Raw genomic sequence first — 20,951 nt, 5'->3', positions numbered from 1 at the left:
GTGGTGAGGAAGGCAAATGCAATGTTAGCATTAAGTTAAAGAGGTCTAGAATACAACAGCAGGGATGTGATGCTGAGGTTTTATAAGGCACTGGTAAGGCCTCACCTTGAGTACTGTGAACAGTTCTAGGCTCCTCATCTAAGAAAGCATCTGCTGGCATTGGAGAGGGTTCAAAGGAGGTTCACAGGGATGATTCCAGGAATGGAAGTATTATCATATAAGGAACATTTGATAGCTCTGGGTCTGTACTCACTGGAATTTAAAAGGATGAGGGGCCTAGACAGAGTAGATGTGGGAAGGATATTTCCCATGGTGTGGGAGTCTAGCACAAGAGGGTGCAGTCTCAGGATAGAGAGGCATCAATTTAAAACAGAGATGCGTAGAAATTTCTTTAGGCAGAGGGTGGTGAACTTGTGGAATTTATTACCACAGTCAGCTGTGGAGGCCAGGTCAATGTGTGTATTTAAGGAAGAGATTGATAAATTCTTGATTGATCACGGCATCAAAGGTTACAGGGAGATGGCCAGGGAGTGGGGCTGAGGAGAGGAAAAAGGATTAGCCATGATTGAATGGTGGAGCAGACTCAATGGGCCAAATTACCTAATTCTACTTCTTTGTCTTATGTTCTTATGGTCTTATGGGTATGGCAATTGTTATGTAATGATTTTTTCTTATTTACTTGAGAAATGGTCAAAGCCCTCATAATGTTTCATCTGAAAGTAGCCCTTTGTTTCATCAGAACAACACGCATTCATCATTTGGTTCATCATCTTAGTTTTGTGACATGAACTTACAATTGGAAAAGCAAAATAAAAACCCACAGAGACAGGAAACCTGAAATAAAAATGGAAAATACTTGGAAAATTTTCAGCAGGTTAGACGCCATCTTTTCAAAGAGAATCAATTAGTTTTCATCTTGGAAGGGATTTCACCCTGAAATATTAATTCTTTCTCTTTTCACTGACCTTCAAAGTTTTTACTGCAGTTTCCATTTATTTACGACCAAATGAACTATGGCTAACACACATTCATCCTCATCTTTAATACATATCTGGGACTCATCTCCCAGTCAAGTCAGGGAGAATTTCCTTTTCATAGAATGATCCACACTTTGTCAACATAGTTCATTTATATAGCATCATGTAAAGAACTCAATTTTATATGCTAATTTTTGTGTCCATCACTCTGAAACATGATAAAGTCATGTGAAGTTCACAGATAGATTCTAGAATTTGAAACAAAATTGTGAGCAAACAATGGGGAAGCTTATGAATAAATATTTATCTCAATATCATCCAGTGTATTTTTATTGTTCAGTAGCACTTATGTCCACTGTGATAAAGTGTTTTGAGAGCTTGGTGATGAAACATGTCAACTCCTGCCTGAGAAGTGACTTGGATCCACTCCAGCGCAACAGGTCCACAGCAGATGCCATCTCAGTGGCTCTTTGCTCAACCCTGGAACATCTGGACAGCAAAGATACATACATCAGGATGTTCTTTATCGATTACATGTCAGCATTCAATGCTATCATCTCCTCAAAACTAATCAATTAGCTTCAAGACCTAATCCTCAATACCTCCTTGTGCAACTGGATCCTCGATTTCCTCACCTGCACAACCCAATCAGTTCGAATTGGCAACTTCTCCTCCATAATCTCCATCAGCAAAGGTGCACCACAAGGCTGTGTGCTTATCCCCCTGCTCCACTCACTTTACATTTATGACTGTGTGGCCAAACACAGCTCCAGTACCATATTGAAGTTTGCTGATGACACCAATGTTGTTAGCTGAATCAAAGGTGGTGATGAATTAGCATTTAGGAGGAAGATTGAAAATCTGATTGAGTGGTGTGATAACAACAACCTCTCTCTCTATATCAACAAGACCAAGGAGCTGATTATTGACTTCAGTAGGATGAACCCAGAGACCCATGAGCCAGAACACATCGGGGGATCAAAGTTGGAGGGGGTTAGCAATTTTAAATTCCCAGGTGTTATTATTTCAGAGGACCCATCCTGGGCCCAGCATATAAATGGAATTATGAAGTGCCTCTACTTACATAGGAGTTTGCGAAGATTCTTTTCCCAATCTTGTTTAATCTTAAATAAAGGACGCTGATCCTATTGTAATAGTAAGTTATAAATACTTCCAATGGAACCCTTCATCAAAGGGCTCATACTCGTAATAGTACCTAACAGGTCGGCATCCAATATGTAAGGAAAATTACTTAAATATTTTTGTAAGAAATGTATAACTTGAAGGTATTGTAAAAAATGTGAGTATGAAAGAGAATATTTATCAATTAATTGTTCAGAAAACATCAGTCTATCTTCTTTAAATAAATCCAGAAAAGAATTAATACCTTTACTTCCCCAAAGTAAAAAAATTGGATCACTCAAAGAAGGCTTAAGAAAGAAATTTCGATAGATTAAACTACAAAATTTAAATTTTTTAAGATTAAAAAAATTACAGAACTGGAGCTAAGTTTGTAAAGAATGCTTAAACACAGGATATAAGATTAAACAAGATTGGGAAAAGGAACTTAATTTGACTTTTATGACGGAAGACTGGACACAAATTCTGAAGCTGGTTAACTCTTCTTCGATCTGTGCTAGTCATTCACTGATTCAATTTAAAATTATACATTGTTACCATTTGACGAAGGAGAGATTGTCTAAAATATTTCCTAATGTTGATAGTTATTGCAATAGATGTAAAACTGAGACAGCTACACTGACACACATGTTTTGGTCCTGTTCTATACTGGAACAGTTCTGGAAGTCAGTTTTTTCGACAATTTCTAAAGCACTTAAAATTAATTTACAACCTAACAAATTAACTGTGCTTTTTGGAATAATTCCTCAAAAAATCCACGGTATCTCTTTGGTTGACCAACATGTTATTGCATTTGTTACATTGATAGCTAGGAGGGCCATTTTGTTGAAGTGGAAGGATACATCAGCTCCCACTTTGTCACAATGGTTCTCTCAAGTGATGCTATGTCTTAGTTTGGAGAAAATTAGAAGTCGAACTTTTGAACCTATGTTTGATTTTGAGAAAAGCTGGGGTCCATTTGCTCGTTACTATCATTTGAGTTAATTGATAGATTTCCTCCACGATCTAATTGTAAAATTTTGGTATTTTTTTCTTGCTGGTGGTTTGATGTTTATCTTTAGAAGCTTTTAGTATGACGCATGGCTCTGGGGTTGAACACCTAATGGGTTTTTTTCTCACTTTTTCTTGCTTAATAGGGTTTTTTTTTCTTTTTTTTGTCACCAAAATTTTTTCAAACTTTAAAACAATGTTTTTTTTTCTTGAGACATTGTAAGTGTTGCCTACTTCGATGTACTCTTGTGAATTTTGGATAATAATAATAAAAAGATTTGAAAAGAAAGGAGCTTGCGAAGATTCGGTATGACATCTAAAAGTTTGACAAACTCCTATAGATGTGTGACTTAAATGACTGTAAAAGACATGTTGAGGTGAGTTTAACAGGTGTCATCCATTCATTAGCATAGCTAATGTTATTTAAACTAGCTGGCTAGCTGCAAAGGAGCTACTCTATTGATGTCCTACATGATGAGGCCAAACGCCCTATAGACGTGCTTAAAGTTGTAATAGAATAAAAAAATGACTCCAGGATTATATAATATAAGTACATATTTTAATGTCACATTTTCTGCCACTTTACAGATTACAGATTAGACAAAATCACTAAACAGAGTATTACATAAGACAATATAATAAGGATACACCTTATGCTTTTATTTCTTTTAGGGACCACAACATATTAGGGAGGCTAATCGCAGGGAAGGCTGCTCGAGTATTTCACAGTTCTTTTCAGCAGAAAACCAAAGTCTGACAGAGAAGGTCACTAGAGCTGAGATGTACTTTACATCTTTCATTGTTGAGCATAACCTGCCATTCCAGGTGTGTAAGCACACAGGCAAGCTATTCAGGAAAATGTTTCCTGATTCAGAAATAGCAAAAAACTATGCCTGCTTATCAACCAAGACAGCAGCAATTGTGAACACGGCACTGGAACCTGAATGTTCAGAGGATCTGTACAAGTTCATCCGGACAGAAAAAAGGCCATACAGTATTTTGGTTGATGAAAGCAATGACATCATGTGTGAGAAGGAATGTGTCATTTCAGCCAGGTACTATAATGAAACACAGGATAAGGTAACAGTTGGATTTGTAGACATGCCAGTGTGCAATGATGCCAAAGCTGAAAACATATTCAACTCCATTGCATCATCCATGCATGACAAAGGCCTTGAATGATCTAATTATGTAGGATTTAGCAGTGACAACTGCAATGTGATGATTGGCAAAAACAACTCTGTCTTATCAAGAGTGAAAGCACAGGCCCCTCATATTTACAGCGTTGGCTGTCCAAGTCACCTGGCCAACATTTGTGGCAAAGCTGCTGCTGAGGAGCTCTCAGTGTCACCTAAGAACTGCTCATTGACATCTACTACTACTTTGAGAACAGTTCCAAACGAAGAGAAGACCTAAAACAGTTTCAAGAGCTCTGCAATGTTGCCCAGCAGAGAGTACAAAAGCATTGTTTTATACACTGGCTTTCTTAAGCAAAATGTTTGGACCATCTGCTCCACCAATGGCCAGCCTTTATTTCATATTTTGAGTCAAAGAGTGAGAATCAGAAGTCATCTCATATTCAGATGAGACTGAAAGACCCCCAAATGAAAATATACACATGCTTTCTCCATAATGTCACACAATGTTTTGACAAATTCAATTTGATTTTTCAAAACAAGGCACCTCTCCTCTTCAAGTTGGATCAGAGTGTAGAAGAGCTCCTGCATGACATAGCTAGCAGATTTATTGAGCCAAAGGTATTGAGAGAACAGAACATTCAGGAGATAGATTCACCGCCCAGATGAAGAGTTTTTTATTGGGCACCTGGCAAGGAGGTAGTTGCGAAGCGAGGAAGCACAAGAGATCCCCCCTTACAAGACAAAGCAGTTCTTCAAAGATGCCAGAGCATTCTATGTCAGGTGCTTTCAAAAAATCTTGGAGAAGTTCCCAATGAGAAACTAAATCTTGAAAAATCTGTCAGTGGTCAATACAGAGAGCCAAGATGAGGTGAGTCCAGAGCAGGTTTTGACTTTGGCAGAGAGATTTCCAAATGTGATCAAGGCAGATGCAAGAGAACAACTCCACTTGGAAGTCCTGGATTATGTCTCAACTAACCTTGAAGGACTGGTGCCAAACTACAAAAGTTTGCCAGTTGATGAGTTCTGGGGGAAGCTGTCCAAAGTAAAATCTGTGAGCACAGGGCAGTTGAGATTCAAAGAGCTCTGCCAGTTGATGAAGCTGCTTTTGGTGCTGCCAGATTCTAACTGTGATATGGAAAGGGCATTCAGCATGGTGCATCACATTAAGACGGAATTCAGAAGTCAGCTGTCTCACTAAACACTTGTGAATCCGATGTCTTGCAAAATTAACAAATTCATTGACACAGACTGCTATGAGGTTGAGACTTCCGGCAAAATGCTCAAATCTGCCAAGCAAGCCACATCACATCACATTCTTTTGCAGAAAGTCTGCAAAAGAAATAGAAAAGCTATTTGCATTAGCATTTAGCTATTAGCATTCAGACTGCCAACAAAATACTCAACAAGGAATATATATATATATCTATATATCTGTGTGCATGTGTGTAAATAGTTTCAATATGTGATCAAATAAATTGTTGTGTTTTTTCATAATCAAATGTCCTGTATACATGCACCCTTGGAGGTCGACCGGGGGGAGGTGAGTGGTCTATTGATTTGCGGGGAGTGGGGGTGCTACCTCCCTGAAGTGAGTTTTTGCAGGGTGGGATGTCTGTATACCAGTTCTGAGAGTGAATTGCTCTAAGCGCAGAGCCAATTTGGAGAGCTTGAGAACTGCTTCAGGCTTTGTGATGAGGTCTAGGGTCCGTACCAAGGCCCAGCGGGGCACAGTCCATTGTTTGGATGATTTAAACGCTGGCCCAGATTAACTGGAAAGAGAGTATGATGGGATGGGGGCAAGGGTTGGGCTTATTTCAAATGCTTTCTCACAATATTCACTCCTCTCTCTGCGGTGCTGAGGCTGTGAATCTTGTACTCCTGTTATGCGCTTTATGTCTGCGGTCTTCGCAATGATTTGCCCCGCTGTATGATGAACTTGAGACCAAGGCTTTGGGCCTACTCTGCAAGCTCTGGGGATTCAGATATACAGACTCAGTTTGGTTCAGAATGCTGTTGCTTGCTTCTGTTGTTTGCATGATTGTGTTTTTTCTCTTTGCTGCACATTGGGTGTTGATCTTTTTTATAACTAGGTTGTTTTGGGTTTCTTGCTTTGTGGCTGCCTGCAAGCAGATAAATCTCAAGGTTGTATAATTTATACATTCTTTGATCATAAATGTACTTTGAATCTTTGAATTTGAATCTTGAACCTATATTCCATGTATCTATGATTTTTTTTGTAGACTCTGAGTAGAACATAAATGCTGTAGTATATTCAACAGTGTATTCGACAGAGATGAGGAGGAATTTCTTTAGCTAGAGGGTGGTGAATCTGTGGAATGCATTGCCACAGATGGCTGTGGAGGTCAAGTCATTGGGGGTATTTAAAGCAGAGGTTGACAGGTTCTTGATTAGTAAGGGCATCAAAAGTAATGGGGAGAAGGCAACAGAATGGGGTTGAGAAAGACAATAAATCAACCATGATGGAATGGCAAGGCAGACTCAATGGGTCAAATGGCCTAAATCGGTTCCTATGTTTTATGGTCTTATGGACTTTGGATGCTGCCAGAATGCTGCTGTGTTCCATTCACAATAACAGTTATAGGACATAGGTGTCCCTGGGCGACACCTTCCAGATAGTTCATCCAACTATCTATTTCACTTCTTCTACAGTTTAAATGTGTTTCTAGTACTATTAGAGCTTGTGATTTATGGCTTGAAGATTGATTGAGTGATCTAGCACTTTGCCTGTCTCCGAGAGAATTCCAGGAGGTGAAGAAGCTTAGAACTATCATCAACTCCATTTCTCGCCAATTAAGGTGTCAAGGGAGATTGAAACATTGCGACAAATGCAAAAGATGAGCAAGTATACAGAGCCAACTACCTACCTCTCGCTTGCTGCCAGAGAGAGTGTCTGTATGTGACTGATCTCTCGCTCGCTGGTTTCGAAAGGAGCGAAATGTGTTTAAGTGGTTTCTCCCTCCCTCGATGCTGTCGGAGGATATTACCGAAGTTATTAGATTATGAGGATACGCAGTCCCCTTTTATTGTCATTTAGTAATGCATGCATTAAGAAATAATACAATGTTTTAAGAAATGATACAATGTTTTTCCAGAATGATATCATGGAAACACATGACAAAGCGCCTTAAAAACTAACAAAAACCACATAATTATAACATATAGTTACAGCAGTGCAAACAATACCGTAATTTGATAAGAACGGACCATGGCACGGTAATAGTCTCAAAGTTTCTTGAAAGTCCCATCACCTCACGCAGACGGTAAACCTCCAGCGTCACCAACTTGCCGATGCAGCATACTGGAAGCATCCGACCACAGTCCGACTCCGAGTCCGTCCGAAAATTCCGAGCCTCCGACCAGCTCTCCAACACCGAGCACCGAGCACCATCTCTGCCAAGCGTTCCGACCCCGGCCCCGGCAACAGGCAATAGGCAAAGCCGAGGATTTGGGGCCTTCGCCTCTGGAGATTCTCGATCACGCGGTAGCAGCGGCAGCGAAGCAGGCCTTTCAGAAGTTACTCCAGGTGTTCCTCCGCGCTTCTCACGGCTGTCTCTATCAAAATCTGGATTGTGCACGGCCCTAGTTACATATAATCAATATCATTCGGAACAGCCGCGCGCGCTGCGTCGCGCCGCCATCTTCTCCTCCCTCCTTTTTACGATTTATGAATTGGACTTTGAACTGTTGCTCAAATTAAACTTTTTCTGTTTTATATTTTTATATTCTGTGTTTTTGCATATTATTTTATGTTGCATTTGCGCGATTTGTTAGATTTTTATGTGTGAGGGAATTGGGCTTGGTGTTCTCGTTGGCATTTGCACAATTTGTTCTTTTGTGCATGGGGAAGGGTTGATGTTTTTCTTTGAATGGCTTCCATGGCTCTCTTTGTTTCGTGGCTAACTGGAGATGATGAATCTCAGAGTTGTTTACTGCATACATACAGTACTTTGATAATAAATGTGTCCATAGAACCATAGAACCATAGAAACTACAGCACAGAAACAGGCCCTTTGGCCCTTCTTGGCTGTGCCGAACCATTTTCTGCCTAGTCCCACTGACCTGCACACGGACCATATCCCTCCATACACCTCCCATCCATGTATCTGTCCAATGTATTCTTAAATGTTAAAAAAGAACCCGCATTTACCACCTCGTCTGGCAGCTCATTCCATACTCCCACCACTCTCTGTGTGAAGAAGCCCCCCCTAATGTTCCCTTTAAACTTTTCCCCCCTCACCCTTAACCCATGTCCTCTGGTTTTTTTCTCCCCTTGCCTCAGTGGAAAAAACCTGCTTGCATTCACTCTATCTATACCCATCATAATTTTTGAATCTTTATTTAGTGTCTTTATATAGTGTCTTTGAATCTTTGCCTTTGAACTTCCCGACATCTGGTGCTGTGAAGTATATTGGACACAAAATAAAATCCCAACTGCTCTTGACTGTGTGTCTTATTTACATAAATTTATCACGAACCACAAAAGAGTGAAGGGCGAAATTTGGAAATTTTGTTCTATTCCTTTTGCCCAGAAGATTGTTAGAATACTTAATTGCATGAATGACAATTATGGAAGTAGAATCCATAAAATATTTTAAAGCTCATTGAAATTATATTTGAAAAGATAAATATGAGAAGGATATTTGGAAAGGACAAGAGAATACTGCTCTGGATTTATTTCTTTCAGACAGTCAACCATGATTAGATTGGAAAGCAATCACTTTTTGGGCAGAAAGTAAATAAACTTGCGTAACATCTCAGGTGAGAAATAGAACAATGTCCAGGCCTAAATATCAAGGTAGGTTTTGCGGAGGAGGTTATTGTGTCGTGTCTGAGCAATGGTTGTCTCAGTCCTCACTTTGTTGTTGTGAGGGAAATACATTAAAGTCAAACGTGAAGAGTGCTAATGATGAAGTGACTCTAATGCAGGGACTAAACACAATAGAAGATCAATATAGAGACTAAATAATTCTTCCTAATGCTTTAATGCACTCAGCTATGATTGAATATTGATTGCATCAGTGAAGATGTATCATGCTCCATAAACAACACAAAACATTTGAAGACATAAGCAAGCATTAAAATGGTTTCTAGTGATCTGAACATTGAATATTAATATATGCTGAGGTGCTCAATGCCTAATTTTTATTTTTTTATTCTTTTTATGTAGGTTGTGTATTGTTAGGCATGATATATTTCTCAAGATTTATCTCCAAGTTCATCTGCTATTGACAAGGATGTATTATACTCTGCAAGAAAAGCAGCTTCTTAAAGCTTATTTTAGAAGATAAACAAATCAATAAACCATGTTTGAATTCAGAACTTAAGTAGGAGGATCACAACACAGACTGCTCCATTATTGAATATGTCCATGGGACTTGCTGTGTTTCAAGTGCAGAAACTCCCATGATCCTAAAACATTTTCTAAAATACCATCTCAGCCTAAATAGATACAGCTTCTAAATATCCACAAATTATTGAGGTAGGTCTTAATTCTCTACCATTGTCACTGTCCTAAATGGGAACTCCTTATTTTGAAATTATAAAATTATTCTCCAAATCTTGAACAGCCCATCAAGACTTACTAACGTTTGAACACCAAATCCCTTGGTTTCCAGCCAATTGTTTCCAGCAGCTGCTTAATAATTTCAAAAAATTGCACAGAAGAATCAGGACAGACCCAAACCAATTAAGGATAGCCCCATGTGTTTACTTCCAGTAATCAGCAATCAGTAATCAGGAAAGTGTCATCAATAGTGATAAAGTGGCACTTATTCAATAACCTGCTCACTAATGCCCACTCAGTTTAGTACCTTATCATATGAACCATGTTTTGAACAAGAACCAAGAGTGAATTCTGAAGAGGGGATGAAATAAAGTGACATCAACACAATAATTGGCCAAAATGAAGTCAATGGACATTAAAAAAAAACAAATACTCTGATGTCAAGTGTTATACTTTTATATAGAAACATAGGAAATAGGTGCAGGAGTAGGCCATTCAGCCCTTCGAGCCTGCACTGCCATTTATTATGATCATGGCTGATCATCCAACTCAGAACCCCGCCCCAGCCTTCCCTCCATACCCCCTGACCCCTGTAGCCACAAGGGCCATATCTAACTCCCTCTTAAATATAGCCAATGAACTGGCCTCAACTGTTTCCTGTGGCAGAGAATTCCACAGATTCACCACTCTGTGTGTGAAGAAGTTTTTCCTAATCTCGGTCCTAAAAGGCTTCCCCTTTATCCTCAAACTGTGGCCCCTCGTTCTGGACTTCCCCAACATCGGGAACAATCTTCCTGCATCTAGCCTGTCCAATCCCTTTAGGATCTTATACGTTTCAATCAGATCCCCCCTCAATCTTCTAAATTCCAACGAGTACAAGCACAGTTCATCCAGTCTTTCTTCATATGAAAGTCCTGCCATCCCAGGAATCAATCTGGTGAACCTTCTTTGTACTCCCTCTATGGCAAGGATGTCTTTCCTCAGATTAGGGGACCAAAACTGCACACAATACTCCAGGTGTGGTCTCACCAAGGCCTTGTACAACTGCAGTAGTACCTCCCTGCTCCTGTACTCGAATCCTCTTGCTATGAATGTCAGCATACCATTCGCCTTTTTCACCGCCTGCTGTACCTGCATGCCCACTTTCAATGACTGGTGTATAATGACACCCAGGTCTCGTTGCACCTCCCCTTTTCCTAATTGGCCACCATTCAAATAATAATCTGTTTTCCTGTTTTTGTCACCAAAGTGGATAACCTCACATTTATCCACATTAAATTGCATCTGCCATGAATTTGCCCACTCACCTAACCTAACCAAGTCACTCTGCATCCTCTTAGCATCCTCCTCACAACTAACACTGTCGCCCAGATTCATGTCATCCGCAAACTTGGAGATGCTGCATTTAATTCCCTCATCCAAGTCATTAATATTGTAAACAACTGGGGTCCCAGCACTGAGCCTTGCGGTACCCCACTAGTCACTGCCTGCCATTCTGAAAAGGTCCCGTTTATTCCCACTCTTTGCTTCCTGTCTGCCAACCAATTCTCTATCCACATCAATACCTTACCCCCAATACTGTGTGCTTTAAGTTTGCACACTAATCTCCTGTGTGGGACCTTGTCAAAAGCCTTTTGAAAATCCAAATATACCACATCCACTGGTTCTCCCCTATCCACTCTACTAGTTACATCCTCAAAAAATTCTATGAGATTCGTCAGACATGATTTTCCTTTCACAAATCCATGCTGACTTTGTCCGATGATTTCACTGCTTTCCAAATGTGCTGTTATCACATCTTTGATAACTGACTCTAGTATTTTCCCCACCACCGATGTTAGACTAACCAGCCTATAATTCCCCAGTTTCTCTCTCCCTCCTTTTTTAAAAAGCGGGGTTACATTAGCCACCCTCCAATCCTCAGGAACTAGTCCAGAATCTGAAGAGTTTTGAAAAATTATCACTAATGCATCCACTATTTCTTGGGCTACTTCCTTAAGCACTCTGGGATGCAGACCATCCAGCCGTGGGGATTTATCTGCCTTTAATCCCTTCAATTTACCTAACACCACTTCCCTACTAACATGTTCCTCCATCTCACTGGACCCTCTGTCCCCTATTATTTCCGGAAGATTATTTATGTCCTCCTTAGTGAAGACAGAACCAAAGTAGTTATTCAATTGGTCTGCCATGTCCTTGTCCCCCATAATCAATTCACCTGTTTCTGTCTGTAGGAGACCTACATTTGTCTTAACCAATCTTTTTTCTTTTCACATATCTATAAAAGCTTTTACAGTCAGTTTTATGTTCCCTGCCAGTTTTCTCTCATAATCTTTTTTCCCTTTCCTAATTAAGCCCTTTGTCCTCCTCTGCTGGACTCTGAATTTCTCCCAGTCTTCAGGTGAGCCGCTTTTGCTGGCTAATTTGTATGCTTCTTCTTTGGAATTGATACTATCCCTAATTTCCCTTGTCAGCCACGGGTGCACTATCTTTCCTGATTTATTCTTTTGCCAAACTGGGATGAACAATTGTTGTAGTTCATACATGCGATCTTTAAATGCTTGCCATTGCATATCCACCGTCAACCCTTTAAGTATCATTTGCCGGTCTATCTTAGCTAATTCACGTCTCATACCTTCAAAGTTACCCTTCTTTAAATTCAGAACCTTTGTTTCTGAATTAACTATGTCACTCTCCATCTTAATGAAGAATTTCACCATATTATGGTCACTCTTACCCAAGGGGCCTCTCACTACAAGATTGCTAATTAACCCTTCCTCATTGCACAAAACCCAGTCTAGAATAGCCTGCTCTCTAGTTGGTTCCTCGACATGTTGGTTCAAAAAACCATCCCGCATACATTCCAAGAAATCCTCTTCATCAGCACCTTTACCAATTTGGTTCACTCAATCTATATGTAGATTGAAGTCACCCATTATAACTGCTGTTCCTTTATTGCACACATTTCTAATTTCCTGTTTAATACCATCCCCGACCTCACTACTACTGTTAGGTGGCCTGTACACAGCTCCCACCAGCGTTTTCTGCCCCTTAGTGTTATACAGCTCTACCCATATCGATTTCACATCCTCCCGGCTTATGTCCTTCCTTTCTATTGCGTTAGTCTTCTCTCTAACCAGCAACGCCACCCCACCTCCTTTTCTTTCATGTCTATCCCTCCTGAATATTGAATATCCCTGAACGTTGAGCTTCCATCCTTGGTCACCCTGGAGCCATGTCTCTGTGATCCCAACTATATCATATTCATTAATAACAATCTGCACTTTTAATTCATCCACCTTGTTACAAATGCTCCTTGCATTGACACACAAAGCCTTCAGGCTTACTTTTACAACACTCCTAGCCCTTATACAATTATGTTGAAAAGTGGCCCTTTTGATTTTTTCCTTAGTTGTACTTGCTAGAGATTAATCATCACAGACTCTGAGTGTCATTTCAGAATTTTTATATGGAATGCTCTCAGATTCAACCATCTTCAGCTGTACCACGAATGGCTTCCCTTCTATCAAAAAGTCAGAAATAGTTCACTGATGATTGCACAGTGTTTAATTTCTCTCACAACTCACAACTTCTCAGAAAATGAAGCACGCTGCAAAACTTAGACAACATTCAGACAAGGCTGAAGTGATATATTTATACTTCAGAAGTGCCAGCGAAAACCATCTCCAACAAGCGATTCTCAAACCACATATCATTCAAATTCAGTGACATTATTAAGTCAGTAACATCAACATCCTAGGAGCTACAAGAAGTCCAATTGGACTAGCCATATATACTGTGCACAGTAGCTACAAGAGCAAGTCACAGGCTGGTTATCCCAAGAGAAGTGACTCATCCCCTTATGCCTTTCTAGTGTGTACAAGCCAATGAAAAACTCTTCACTTGTCTGGAAGAGGGCAACTTTAACAATGTTAGAGAACTTAACATCATATAGGATAAGACCACCTGTTTGATTGGCGCTCAATCACCATTACTACTAGCTTACTAGGTAGCAGTGTGTTGGTATTCTGATAGCTCAAACGTCACCATACCCTCACCAAGATGGGCAAAATACAGTCACTATACGAAAGCTCTGTTGCTTACATGCTCCCATTCAAATTTCTAACTATCCTGACTTGGGAACATAACTTTGGACCTTTGGGCCTAAGGTCTGCAACCTCTTCTCTCTTCAATACTTTAAGGTAGCATCAGGGAAAAACAATAACAGGTTTCAGTCTAGAAGAGTCTAGAGATGTTTCTTACTCTCCACCCTATTTGTGCCCCTCAAGGTAAACAAACACAGTCTATCCAATCCCTTCTCATAACTGAAGTGCTCCATTCTAGGCAATGTCTCTAATTCAATCACATGCTTTGTATACTATGACAACCAGAAGTATACACTGTCTCCAGCTGGACCCAAAGAATGTTCTATGCAGTTATATCATAATATCCTTGCTCTTATATTCAATGTACCGGCTGATGGAGGTAAGTATTCCATATGCCTCCTTCACCAAAACATCACCACAAGAAACTGTAGGTAGTTGCATTCACAGCTCAGTACGTAATGGAAAACAGCCTCCTCTCCATGGATTCTGTCTATACTTCTTATTGCCTCGTTAATGCACGCAACATAGTTAACATCCCCACCCATCCTGAAAATTCTCTCTTCTTCGACCTCTCATCAGGCAGAAGACAGTAACGTGTTAAAGCACATAGCACCAGCTCAAACACAGCTTCTATCCAGCTATAATAAGACTATTAAATGTTTCCCTAGTACAGTAAGATGTACTCTTGACCTCACAATCTTTCTCATTCTCACCTTACACCTTACTGTCTTTCTGCTCTGCACTTTCTCTGTAATGCAATACTTTAATATGAACTCTGTCATAGTTCATCGGCCATGGCTCTGCACATCTTACCAAATGATCAGTGTCATTGTATAACCAATGACTATCCACCACACCATCAAAACCAGTACTGATTTGCATGTCATCTCCAACCTGGCTACAAGAAGCTAACTAAGGCAAAACTTGACCTTCTCGCTGAAGGAAAAAATCAACATCTGTTTATCTAAACAAGGCATGGCTGCTGAGCCAAATTACCCCTTTCTAGAATATAGAAGATTACGGATTTTTCAACCAAATTTCCAAACTATTAAATAGGGAACTAGATAAGGACTATGGACTAGATAAAAATGATGCATTTCTTTTGATTGACACAGCCAAAAAAATTAAAAAATTAAAAAGCCCTTTAGCAAATGAAGGGTGATGTAAGTTTGAATCTCTTCTCAAATAGCAGCTAATTCTAGGCCAAATTCTCATTTTAAATCTGTGATTGATGGTTTTGTGTTGATCAGCATACCAGAGAAGTCATGCGGAGTTAAATCATAAAAGCCTTCATCCTGCTGACCGTTAGAACATATTCAAAAAGCTAAATGACTTATTCCTACCCACTATATCTACATTTTCTTCCCACCGCCAAGCTCAGAATGCTGTGAACAGCTCAGTCAGTCTGCTGTTTCACCTGTAAGTATTGTAATAGTTTGAAGCAGAAATCTTTAATATCATCAACTCATTCTTGTCCCTGGTGTATTTATTCTAAATGAATCTGTTTAGTGCGGTTTTGAAACTTTTTAAGGTTTCATGTTCCACCTCCCTTTCTGGTGATTTGCTCAGCATGCAGCTGACTCATCAGTAATGAAAGTACTTCCTATGTTTCCTGTCCTCTTATGTTCTACTTTATTTGGAAATATGAAACTCATACAGAGCCAGAAAGCTGAACTAAATAATAAACATTACTATCCAATCTGCTCACAAATATTTTTTTCACAAGAGAAAATAACCAGGATAGTCAATCATTCTTCATATATTACTTCCTTATGATAATGATTTAACCACTTAGTTCTCTGATTATCCTTTGAATAATGGAATAAATACTTGGAGTTAGAATAAAACTGTACGAAGAACTCCAGATGTGGTCCCACCAAAGTCAAAACAGTTTAAAATGATCATTTTGGATTTATTTCCTGTAATTTAACATCCTGTTTTCTTATTAATAACCAGTCTGGGAACATTTTCCAAATTGTTTTAATTATTTGCCAATTCATTTTTGAATTCTCTATTGCTCCATTATCTCAAGAACATTCCAATTAGCACATCGTCATCAATCGACCTTGTAGGAAATGACATAACCTTACATTTCATTGGGTTAAATTGCAAATAATTTTTCCACCTATTAATTGAATTTGTCATCCACTTAATTACCATTTGATAAAAACCTCTGCAATTTTGAGCAGTCTGGACATAATTTCTTGCTTTAAATCAATTCTAAACCTTACAAGCAACATTGAACTTTGTGGTGTACAGCTGATGACTGCCTTATTGTTATCCTACTTAATATTTGCAAATGCTGATATAACTTAGTCAATGATTATCAGGTTAGGATGTGCAGATCTAAGTAAATCCAAGTTACCCAAGTTAAATTTGAATAAACAAAAACTTGAACCCAGTTTTAGAAATCTCATTCTGCATAGATAGAAAGCAGCAAACTCCCGACAATATATTAGGCTTGAACACAAATCATGTCGTATAAATTTCTTAGATGAGTCAGTGTCAGTTCTGGCCTGTACTTCACAATTGATGGTTCTGTTAGCCAGATGGCTGAGCAATTTTATTTTTGCAGTTCCACAGTTCTCAACACAATTCCAGTATTATCATCACAGTTCTTCCACAAGGCACGGTGGGGCATAAGCAGTGGCCGGACTGCAAGTAGTGGGAGCTAAGGTCCTTCCCACAGCTGACCTGATGATCTTCTAAAACCTTAGATGAAAAAGCAGCCCTCACATCCAATTTGTAAGTGAATGTCCTTCAGCAAAATAATTAGTTGTACCGGTCATCACTGAACCAAATTAGGAAAATAGAACAATTGTAACAAGGTAGCATTTGGCTCATTTAGCATTCTCCAGTTTTACTGGAAAATATGTCCATGATAAATGCCTTGGAAAAAATATATTTTAATTTGATTTAAAATATGATTTTTTTAAAATCATGTGAACTTCTATTGATTACTTAAAAGCAATAAAATAAAGAAAACTATTACAAAAATGAAGGTAAACAATCCCATTGCATGTTGTGCCATCATGGTTGGTATAAATCTAAAGGGCTAGTCACCAAGTGTATGTGGCATGCTCAGCTCTGCAACATACAGAATGTCCTTGGACACAAAGGTCAAAAGCACACACATCCAGTACATTCCTGACTTCTGTGTTACAGTGTCAGAAAAAGTCAGGAACATGTAAACACAATAGATCCTGTAGATTCTGGAAATCCAGAGTAACACACACAAAATTCTGGAGGAACGCAGCAGGTCAGGCAACATCTATGGAGAGGAATAAACAGTAGATGTTTTGGGCTGAGTCCTAATGAGGGGTCTCGGCCTAAAATGTCAACTGTTTATTCCTCTCCATACATGCTGCCTAACCTGCTGAGTTCCTCCAGCATTTTGTATATGTTAGTCAGGAACATGTGGCCACATGCGCTACAATTAGATGGTGGCTTCTTACAAATCCACTGATTAGCCGTCAGCATACTCTGGTCCAATCAGTCATGTCCAATCTATCCTTGCTCAAAAATAAGCACCATGTCTATATGGTTCTACATTTTTTAACAATTTCCAGATCACCAGACAGCAATCAAGAAAAAAATTTAAGTTCTTCCAAGGTATATGAAGAGTTAGCTAAACGTCAGTCAAGTCTGTGATGATTGTTTGGCCATTGTTTTAAAAATCTTTACCACATTCAAGTGGCATGCAAATGTCCTTCAAGAGTTATATGAATCCTCTGAAGCAAAAGTTACCCAGATGGAATAATTGAGGTTTTTCCTCCAACTTTCTCTACTGTCGTGATAAGGCCACACTCAGGTTGGAGCAACAACACCTGTTGGCATGAACGTTGATTTCTCGAACTTCCAATAATGTCCCCATTTCCACCCTTCATCATTCCCCATTCCCTTTTCCCTCTATCACCTCATCTCCTTGCCTGTCCATCACCTCCCTCTGGTGCTTCTCCCCCCTTTTCTTTCTTCAAGGGCTTTCTGTCCTCTCCTATCAGATTCCCCTTCTCCAGCCCTGTGTCTCTTTCACCAATCAACTTCCCAGCTCTTTACTTCACCCCTCCCCCTCCTGGTTTCATCTATCACCTTGTCTTTCTCTCTCCCCTCCCCCACGTTTAAAATCTGCTCCCCATCTTTTTTTCTCTACAGTCCTGCCAAAAAGTTTTGGCCCGAAACGTCAATTGTACTCTTTTCCATAGATGCCGCCTGGCTTGCTGAGTTCTTCCAACATTTTGTGTTTGTTGCTTGATAATAGCCAAGAATTATTGGCTACGGGATTCTAATTGATACAAATTCATGTGACTTCAAGTTAACCCTGAATAATTCACTGCCTTTCCAAAGCACAGAAAGGTGTTATAACCCGTGTTGCTAAGCTATTTTTTAAAAAAAAAATCAGTATTAATCATATATATGTAGAAGACTGAATGGTAACTTAGTATCGGTCTCATAATTATCAATGAGTTCTTTATGGTGGTCGTGCAGAACTTAGTTGCTCGTGTGATGAATTGCAAACTAAAGATGTGTTGTGATTATGAACTCAAGAAAATATTTTAGTGAAGATACGTGAATATGACCAAGGAACTTGCCCAAAGAAAAGGAAAGGAAAACTTTCAGTGGGTGGATGATTAATCATTAGTCTCAGTTTTCATCAGACTGATAAACAATTTTTAATGACATTTTTAATTAATTAGGTTTAGTTAAGCTTTTAATGGTTTTATCAGCTTCAAAGTGTTTTAGCTTTAATAATTTCAAATAATTTTATTATTTTTCACTTATTTTTAAAACTTTAATTAGAATCAGCGTCTCACCACATGTATAATAAAACTGCCAATGCCATTATTGGATCCTCTGCGCATCTGACAAATAACACATGGCAGACCAATGGAGTGCAGTTTCCTGGACACTCAGCACCATCCTTGGGGCACTCATTCAGAAGCCTACATTCAATACACCCAACCTTTGCATGACTTGCACTGGGAACTCAACTTCTCTTTAACTAATTACTTTTCTACTTTGTTGTTGAATTCATCATCTAACTGCTGACTTTTTCACAGCTGTGACCTCCACCTCAATTCATATTAGTCAATGCCACCATACCCAAGCTATTGAGCCTCACCCATTAATCACCTGTCAACACCCATTCATTCTGCAACCTCATGATTCAATCCAACCTAGCATCTATACTTGACTACTAAACCCCCTAGACCTCTCTCCCTGCACTATTTAGTGATCACAGCCACCCCAGTTGATAATTATATCCTCCCACAAACTGACTACTACCCCCAATCAACATTTATCACTCCCTGACACAATAACACCCAAACTTGATAATGATCACACCCATCTCTGGCAGCATCACTTCTTCCTCATCACCCAGCACCAAGCCAGCAATTTGCTAGCCAGAATGATAACCCTCTCCTAAAGCTTCCACCCTCAGACCCAAAACTCAGACAACAAGTTTGTTTTACTCATACCCTTGGTCTCTTGTGCTATTGAACTCTTAGAACAAGGTCCATGAACAAAGCACTTTTTGGCCCATCACAATGTCTCAGTTCAACAAACTCTTACAGATGCTGGAAATCCTAGGCAAATAGAAGTAAAAGTCTTTATTCTGTCCCCATATTCCATAAAGATATCAATAGGTCAGATGCAGCAGGTAAGTTGGACTCCTAATCAGAGCTGGAAGTCATTATAGGACACACTTTTGAATTAAGGGAGGGTTTGGTCATGTTGTGAGATGGGAGCTAGGAGGATGCACTCCTGCACTAAGCAGCCAAAACAGTAAAGGCATAAATGTCTCACTGAAACTCTCTTAGCTTGTTTGAGTTGTCAGATTTCTTTCTGCTGAGCATACCAGTTAGATAGTCTCAGATCTATGCAGCAAGTTAAATGAAGAGGACGCCACACTTACCAATTTTAAATGCCAGACCAGGTCCAAGGGGCAGATTGACATCTACTACCTACCTAATTCCATAAAATTCTGAACAAAGTATGAAGGAGACTACCTATTTCCCAAGTTAACCCCTGCAATTCTGCATGCTCGCGTTAAAACTCCACCTAAAAGTCCAAAATAGAGGTGCAAAGGGATCTGCAGTTACAAATTCACAGGTCATCAATGAACTCATAAAAGGTACAGTCACAGAGCTGACATTCATTTCCAGAGGAACAGGTTTAAAAGGAGTGAGGTTACAAAACACCAGTTTAACCATCCTTAGGGAATTTGCAAAATTGTGATCTCCATATTAAATAACCTGGGAATATAGAAGAACAAATGAAGAATATTTATACCTGAATTCAAATGATGCGATCATTTGGACAGACTGAACCGTGTACCTTTGTCTAGAAAGTATAAGAGACTGACTGCTAACTTAGAAGCAGTCTTCATAATTATGAGTACATTCTTCTCTGGAGGTCACAGACCATTTGATGGGTGATGGGTGATGAATTGTAAACTAAAGCCATATTGTGACAATGAATGTAAAAAAAAACATTTACCCAAAAGAAGTTGTAAGGATGCATGAATATGACTGAGGAACTCATCTAAAGAAAAAGAAAACTTTGAGAGGGTGGATGATTAAAAATTTGATGATCACTATTGAGGCCCTAACCCAGCCTTAAGTAATTTCCCAGCAGTGTTGATGATGTGCTTCCACAGCAGTGAGGAGATTAACTCATTTAATATTGAATATGCAGGCCCAGCCACGGGTTAGTTGGTTGGAGCTTGGTGGGGTGGGTAGGTGTGTTTGGATTGTAATACATTCCCAACAGAGATATTCCAAGGGCTTGGTGCCTTTCCAAATGTTGATCCATTGGTCTAACCGGTCCTGGACCAGAGAGACCCATGACTACATTTATGCATTACACTGACATTAAGTTATTTAGCTCAAGTGTCCTTCCATAGAATACTAACCCCAGTCACTTTGTAGGAAGACTGATGCTTAACTGATTGTGCATGTGCTACCAGGGTTCTAACTGGGGGAACCGTGCATCTTTTGCAAAAATGGAGGAATGGAGTAAAAGCCTACATGGTTATAGCAGAGAGCATGGATAGAGCAGAAGCTCACTGCATTTT

Source organism: Mobula birostris, chromosome X (assembly GCF_030028105.1).
Source record: "Mobula birostris isolate sMobBir1 chromosome X, sMobBir1.hap1, whole genome shotgun sequence".
In the NCBI taxonomy this organism is placed as follows: Eukaryota; Metazoa; Chordata; class Chondrichthyes; order Myliobatiformes; family Myliobatidae; genus Mobula; species Mobula birostris.
Note: the sequence above shows the minus strand (reverse complement) of the source record.